Source organism: Danio aesculapii, chromosome 17 (assembly GCF_903798145.1).
Source record: "Danio aesculapii chromosome 17, fDanAes4.1, whole genome shotgun sequence".
Lineage (NCBI taxonomy): Eukaryota > Metazoa > Chordata > Actinopteri > Cypriniformes > Danionidae > Danio > Danio aesculapii.
This window is the reverse complement of record NC_079451.1, coordinates 48,726,179-48,733,947: the sequence shown is the minus strand read 5'-3', so window position 1 is coordinate 48,733,947 and position 7,769 is coordinate 48,726,179. Positions and strand designations below refer to the sequence as shown.

General features: G+C 36.2%; 1 protein-coding gene across 1 annotated transcript in view; it reads left to right on the top strand.

Moving 5' to 3' along the window:
- Positions 1-7,769, top strand: part of LOC130244123 (kelch-like protein 29) — a 747,683-nt gene that overhangs the window by 423,752 nt on the left and 316,162 nt on the right.

Sequence of the window (7,769 nt, the reverse complement as noted above, 5' to 3'; positions counted from 1 at the left end):
ATTTACAGAAGCACACACACAAAAACTTTGGTCTAATTTAACCTCCCTTGTTATCCCTGATCTGCATCAGTATAAGGCAAGCATTAGATTATGTCCAAGTTCACCAGGAGAAAGGTTTTGGTTCAGGCAGGTACAGATAAAGTGTAGTTTGGTTAATTTGTATGTGTTTGAAGCATTTTGACTGATCAATGCAATATTGCACTTTTAAAGTAATTAGTGGAGTTTATTTATAAACTGATTTAGAGAGGATCATATGATTATGATTGACCACGGCTGGTCCCGCATTCACTAATACATGATTCACCAATCAGATGAATCCCAACACACTATAAATAACCAGTGTTTCTTACCTCAGTTATCTTCGTCTTGAAGGATCCCCCTATATCTACCCCTACTCCTTCCCCTCTTTCCTAGATCCAGGATAATGTGGCATGGCAGCTCAGTGGTTAGCACTGTTGCCTCACAGCAGTAAGGTTGCTGGTTCGAGTACCTGCTGGGTCAGTTGGCTTTTTTTGTGTGGAGTTTGGAGTTCTCCACGAGCTCGCGTGGGTTTCCTCTGGCTTCCTCCCACAGTCCAAAGACATGCGCTATAGGTGAATTGAAGAAACCAAATTGGCACCATATATGACTACTAAGCTTTCAATGCACAAACTCCAATAATCAAAGAACAGGCCGGAAGGATAAATTCAGGGGAGTTCTCGAGACCTAACAGTAGAGGTGTGAACCTACACTGGTCTCACGGTTCGGTTTGGTTACGATTATCAGGCCCTCAATTTGGCTCAATTCGATATCTTGGTGCATCACGGCGCATTGACGATGCTTTCCATACACAGTCTTATATTTTCTTCACAGCAGCAATTCTTGTATTAAAATGTATAAATATATTTATATTTATATATTATCTGTAATACAATGTTGTCCTTTAATACAAACAGTCATATATATATAAACAACACAAGTATTTCTGAGCCTTGTTCTTTCTTACACCCCTTTGATTGGTCACACACTCAACAGAAAGGGCTGTGATTTTTATACGCTGGTGCTCTTCCCAGATGAGTGACATTGAAAAACGGCAGCGGTGATCACAGCTGATCCATGATAGACACGGTGGAGAAAACTCTGCAGGCATGCGCTCGTGTCTGAATCCAGAAGTATCGCTGTAACAGCCGAGAGGAAAGGAAACATCACGCAGCAGGTCAAATGGGCCACAGTGAGAGAGATAAATGGAGTTTACTTTCATTCTCTCAATCACAGTGAAATAGGGGGCTTCTGCTGTAAGAGTCAGTGAAAGACTGTCCAGCAAACACACATGCAGTGAAATTGTGCACAGTTTCTGCGTTTTTAAGTAGTTGGAGCATTGTAAATACTCTCACTCGCCTCCCTCACCATAGTAAGCTAGGGCGACATAGCGCATATAAGATAAATGACGTCAGTATATAATAACCGGTTATGATTATTACTAAACCTATACCAAATTGTCATCGTCTGTATCACGGTGAACCGAATAAACAGTTAATTTTGACACCCCTACCTACCAGAGCTCAAACTCTCCTCTCGCCCTACGGAATGGGATGGAGCCCCGGGCTCGAGGATCTTCTGAGCTCAGGGCTCTCTCTCATAACAGCATGCCAAACACGCTTTATCAGTCATCAGCTAAGTGTGGACCTTTGAAAAGTTGTTTAAATGTGACTTGTCTTATGTTTCACAGTGATTTTTTGTTGTTGTCGATAGCTAAAATACAGCGAATGAGTGAATTATTGTTTTTTCTTTTATGCCAAAAACAGATTGGCTTAAATAATACCAAAAGTAAAGATCATGCTGTATGAAGATATTGAATGAATTATTATGAAATTTTGCTCTTTAAATGGATATCTTATAATTAAAGCAAAACTACATTTTTTTAGTAATGTGCATTTATAAGAACTGCAAACTGTACACTGTATAGTTGTATATACAGTAGCTGTATGCCTTCCTAATGTTTTAATGAATTAAGTGAAACATTTCCTGTAGGCCTGTCTATTTCATTGCAGTAATTAAATATTTCACATTTTTGTATTGATTTATTTTCCTTTATTAACAGAGGGGTTGAAGGTGTACAATCCTCAGATGCTATTTAACATGTTAAACTAAACCCCATGGGTTTTGAATAAGTGGTATTTTGAGAAAAAGACTTATCTGTTTTAATTTAATTCTAATTTAGCATCCTAATTTTGTTGGTTAATGACCAATGATCAGCCCAAAATAAACATTCCTATTATGTTTTGTTCATAGAGTAACCGTAATCTATCTGTAATCAGAAAGGGTGTATTTTAATGTCTTCTAATGTCACTGTGGGGAAAAAATAAAAATGTTCTTTATGCTTTTGAACTTGACAAGTTAATCTGTTCTCTTCATAAATAATAATAATAATAATAATAATAATAAATAGATGGCATGCCTTGTATACTCGTCTTGTTTGTTCATTATAAAAAAAATAAAAATCGCTATACTGGGGCATTAGGACTCTAAGGCATTAGGCTGTGGCTTGAGTTTTCCAAATTATTATTATTATTATTTATATTAACACAAATTGTACACAAAAGTAATAAAAATGAGAGCGAGAGGGGAGCCCATCAATAAAGGAACAAATAACTAAATTAAATAATCAAGGTGGTACTCCCTGCTCCAAACTAAAACTAAGGTGAAATATGGTGATATAGTGGTGGTGAATGGAGAAATCTGAGTACATTGTCTGCATTGTAACTCAGCTTCACCAACTCAGCCAATAGGAAACTAGAGAAGACAAAAATAGATATAGATTGGAAGGGATATGGGGTTGGGAGTGGCGGCTTATGTTTGATGTTCTTCCTTGGTCAGACCTTCCTTAGGTTTTTATTGCATTGATTCATTCTCGACCATCATCACAAATGCAACAAATTCATTTTAAGGGTCTGCTTGTTTTGATATTAGTGCTAGGTAGATTTTTGCCTACTTGCTGTTGTTCATATGTGCTTGAAAGAATTTATTTTGACCAGGAAATTTTGTGAAAAAAATTCCATGTTATTAATATTTCACCAACATTTTTGTTAACTATTCATTAGGGCTGGGATGGTTCATAAAATTGCCGGTTCCTATCAAGTTTCTGTGGTGACTGTATATAATAAGCACATGAACAATTAATATATCATTGGCTGATGCAGAGGTTAGTTACATTTCTTTTATTTAATTGTCATTTCATTTGTTCTTTGCTTGGTCTTGTGTGGGAAGATGCAGTGAATCAGCTACCTACGTCAGTGGCACCAACAATAATTTAGTGGCTGCATTTTATTTATTTATTAAAATATTGGGAATTTACGTAAGTAAATATTAATTAGTAATAATTTAAATTAATAATATCAACAGTAAAATCATATTGGGATAGCCACAGGGGTGGCCAGAGTTTACCCCAGGGGTGGCCATGGCCACCCCTTGGGGGCGCCCCTGCGTTGTGTACTTGGCTGTATATCTTATCAGCGAAGAGAAAGTGACACAAATTTATCATTTCACTGCCTTCTGAGTGAACCGAAGGTCTGTTCTGAATGAATATTGAATGAATATGAAAAGGGTATATGCCGAGCTGTTGTTCCCATACTGATAAACTTCCGGTGAGCTGTTATTGTGAGTTTTTTCCATTTTATACAGTTCCTTTCACAGCATGGATGTTGTAATGTAATTAAAATACAATCAGTTAAACAGACTTTGGCATTTACTTAGTTGCTCAAGCGTAAAACAAGACAAAAAGCCATTTGCTTGCACGCGCCCGTCAGAATCGACAGGCTATAGCGCAGAAGCTCCATTAAATATACTGAGGTAAAATAAATGCTCATATTATAAAGACATGGCGGGGGAAATCTACTTTAATGCTGTGCTTCTTGTGCAATCTGAGACCCATTTTATATCGGATATCACTCAGTCAGTGGAGATCGCTGATTATTAAAGAAAACAGACCTTAAACGCGCATATTTGGCATTGGCACACACTTCACCGGAAACCATTAACCCAGGTTACTGGCAAATTAAAAGTCCCATTAGCATGCTTCGCCATATACCTCATTAACATTTTTACTAGCATGGTGTAGCCAAAACTACAGTGTAAAAATTGTTGGGCTCCACACAATCGATGTATGTTCGGACAACATGAAGAAGTTAATTTAACTTAGTGACAAATTTAAGTGGATTGAACATAAAACAATTAAGTTGTCCCCCCCCCAAAAAAACAAGAATTGTTTTGTTTCAGCTCATTTTGATCTTCAAATTTAAAACAATGTGGGTAAAGTATTTCTGAATAATATAAAAGTGTTCATAAATTCACCATTTTCGATCTACACTGTTTGTGTGTATATATATATATATATATATATATATATATATATATATATATATATATATATATATATATATATATATATATACATATATATATACATATACACACACACACACATACATATACAAATAGGCCTAGTTTTATAGACAAGACTTAGTTTAAAACAGGTCAAGGCTTTAGTTAAACTAGGGTATTAATGCAGCTTTTATAGAAATGCCTTGGAGAAACACATTTCCTGAGACAAAACCATGGCACTGACTTTTTTTTATTTAGATAGCATTAGTCTGACTAGTCTTTAGACTGGTCTGTGCCCACCCAGCACGAGACGTCATTTCGACGTCGTTTTTTGGCCTAAATCAAGTCGGCCCATCGCAGACTTAATTTAGCCAAAATATCGATGTCGAAAATTGGTCTGTATTTGGTCCAAACATAGACCAAATATCGATGTGGTTGTTTTGCCCATCGGATTTGGTTCAAACATAGACCAAATATCGACGTGGTGTTTGTTTTGCCCTTTCAGATTTGGTCCATATTTAGCCCAGTACTTGAACATATGGTCATGAAGGAAGTTCCTCACGAAATGTTTTGCAGCTATTACTTTCTTTCCAGTCCAATGTAGAATGCAAAATATATAGAGAGCGATTTAGTGCCATTACATTTAAATTATGCCAAACAAATTACGACGTTAACCTGGAGATACCGTATTGATATCTCCATACCTACAGGCAGATTATGAATATTGTGAAGTAATGTAAAAAAGTGATTTATAGCAGGATGCACATGGATTTATTTGCTGTATCAGTGCATTTTCAACAAGATAAATATATATTCACTGAATCTGTTAAAGCAAGTTTAAAGCAAGTCTTTTTTTTTGTTGATATATTAGAGTTTGCAGTTATTGTTACGCATGCGCGTATTGGTATTGGGTTGTTTCTGTGCCGTTGTGTGTGTGTGTGTGTGTGTGTGTGTGTGTGTCTGTGTCTCTCTCTTTCTGTCTCTCGTCCTGTCCCGTTCCTGTTTCCAGGTCGCCTCGCCTTAATAGACCTTTTTCACAGCGGAATTGAATACCTGAAGCGCCCTCCGAAGCAATGCTTCGCTGTTTCCGGTTTCGCTTACAGTCACAGAAACATGACAGCCTCAGGACATCGGATGACATTTTCACTGTCAACTTTGCCGTAATTTGGACAAGAACAGGTTGTTTGCTTGGTTAATGTTTAAAACTGATGTAGCCTAAATAAATCAGCATTTAAAAGGAATTTGTGCAGAAAATGTGTCTTACACAAAGCGTTTGCAACGTTGCAGTAAGGTGTGCAGCCAACAGCATAAGATCTGCTAACTCAAGCCATTCGTTAGCAAAAATAACTATTTAACATCCAGCAGGATTAGTTTTATGTTAGTAGCTGTCCGTAAGCTGTGCTAACCCCCTCCTTCCTTTGTATTCAGGGTCAGATACAGGCGAGTTGCTATCGGTCAATAAGAAAGAACGAGGAGCCCCATAATGACAGGTTGCTTAATGCTCGTAAGGTTTACTCAAGTTTGGAAACATAATTTAGCCCCAACTCACCGGAAAATATAAAGATATTTGTTGTTGTGTTTGAATACGATTCTATTAAAGCACTTCAGTTTAACACTAATTACTCAATTTTAAAGCAAATATGTTCAAAACAGTCCGTCTGTAGCGTATAGGGCAGGGATGGGCAAACTCGATCCTGGAGGGCCGGTGTCCCTGCATAGTTTTGCTCCAACCCTAATCAAACACACCTGCTTGTAGCTTTCTAGTGATCTTGAAGACACTAATTAGGGTGTTCAGGTGTGTTTGATTAGTGTTGGAGCAAAACTCTGCAGGGACACCGGCCCTCGAGGATCGAGTTTGCCCATGCCTGGTATAGGGTGTGTTTCTGAATCTTCAGGTTAAAGTTAGTTCATGTTCCGGTTCATTTTGTTCATCTGCTTTGAAAGTTTTTATTATTTATTTAAAGAACAGCAAATAACATTTTACAACACAAAAAATATACATGCCAGGGGGTAATTATAAATAAAGTACAAATATACAAAATGTACATATGTAATAATTAAATCAATACATTATAGAGGTCACAGTTTTGTAAAGTGGGTAGGCTTCCTTGTATAAAGAGTCTCTGATGCTGGTAATATACATGCATAGTTCCGTGATCAATACCTTAAAATTTGGTTGCTTATTAGTAAATTAGACAGTTAAGCCAAAAAGTACATTTTCCCACAATGATGAAAGAGGTTTTGAACACTGAAAATTGTTAATAGTTTTTTGCAGCTCTTCCTTTTGATTATGTACAATACCAAAATAAGTGTAAAAGCGTCTCCTCGTATTCATTACAGAAATACAATTTACATCACTTCCACTTTTAATTTTTTGTAAATAATGTTTTGCTGAATAAAATCTGTGGAGAAGATTATAGGATATTTTATATAGGAAGTTTATAGGATATTTCTTTAATTTAGTTTCTAACCTGATATTTCTGTGGTAACAGCCACACTTTTTTTTCAGCAAATCAAGTCACCCTTTAATAAAGACATCCAATAAAACTTCATATAAGGAACAGTAGTGATTTCTGTTTGGAAAAGAGTTTGAAAAGCTCTATTATTACTCTTGGTGTTTACTGTAAAACATGTTTTGCCAACATAAGCTTTAGTAAAATCAAAAGACGACGGTCTTGATTAATACCACTAAATAACATCTGGGTCTCTGAAGGAATTGAACCAATAACAGTTGAAAACTTGCAGGGTTATTGAGATACTGTGATGAGAATGTTCATTGTAAGAAAAGTATATCATCTTTATTATAAAACTGACTGACCAAATTAATTTTATTGTAAAAAAATCGCGTTTGTATTAGTTGTCTATTATTCCAATGTGGGGGAAAATTCTGCTTATATATTAATGATCTTGATAGGAGCACTTGTTTGTGGAAGGCAGATAACTGGAATTTTGTCTATATTATAATTTCACATCATAATAAAACTAAGACCACCAATATTTGATAAAACATAATGATCTCCGTTTTGAAGTGCATCCAGCACATGAACGTACTCTAGCATATCACTTGAAACGAAGGACATTCATTCCGTATAATTAATTTCACCCATGATTTCCTCTGTCCTGTGTCTTTTCGTGGAAATTGAGGTAAGGATGTCGTTTTTTTTTTTAAGCTGGAGCAGTCGGGAATGCTGCAATAACAGCAATGAGATCTATCATACACTGTTGCATTGGAACCGGATGTTGTGATCCGCTGTTTGGCTTACCGGAACCAGGAAGTGTGAAAAAGACGTGCTGCGTTTTTTTTTTTTTTTCATTAAAGAGGTAGATCAAATACAGTTACATACATAGACAAATAATACAAATAAATAAATAAAAAAATGCACAGAAATACATACAAAGACAAACAAACG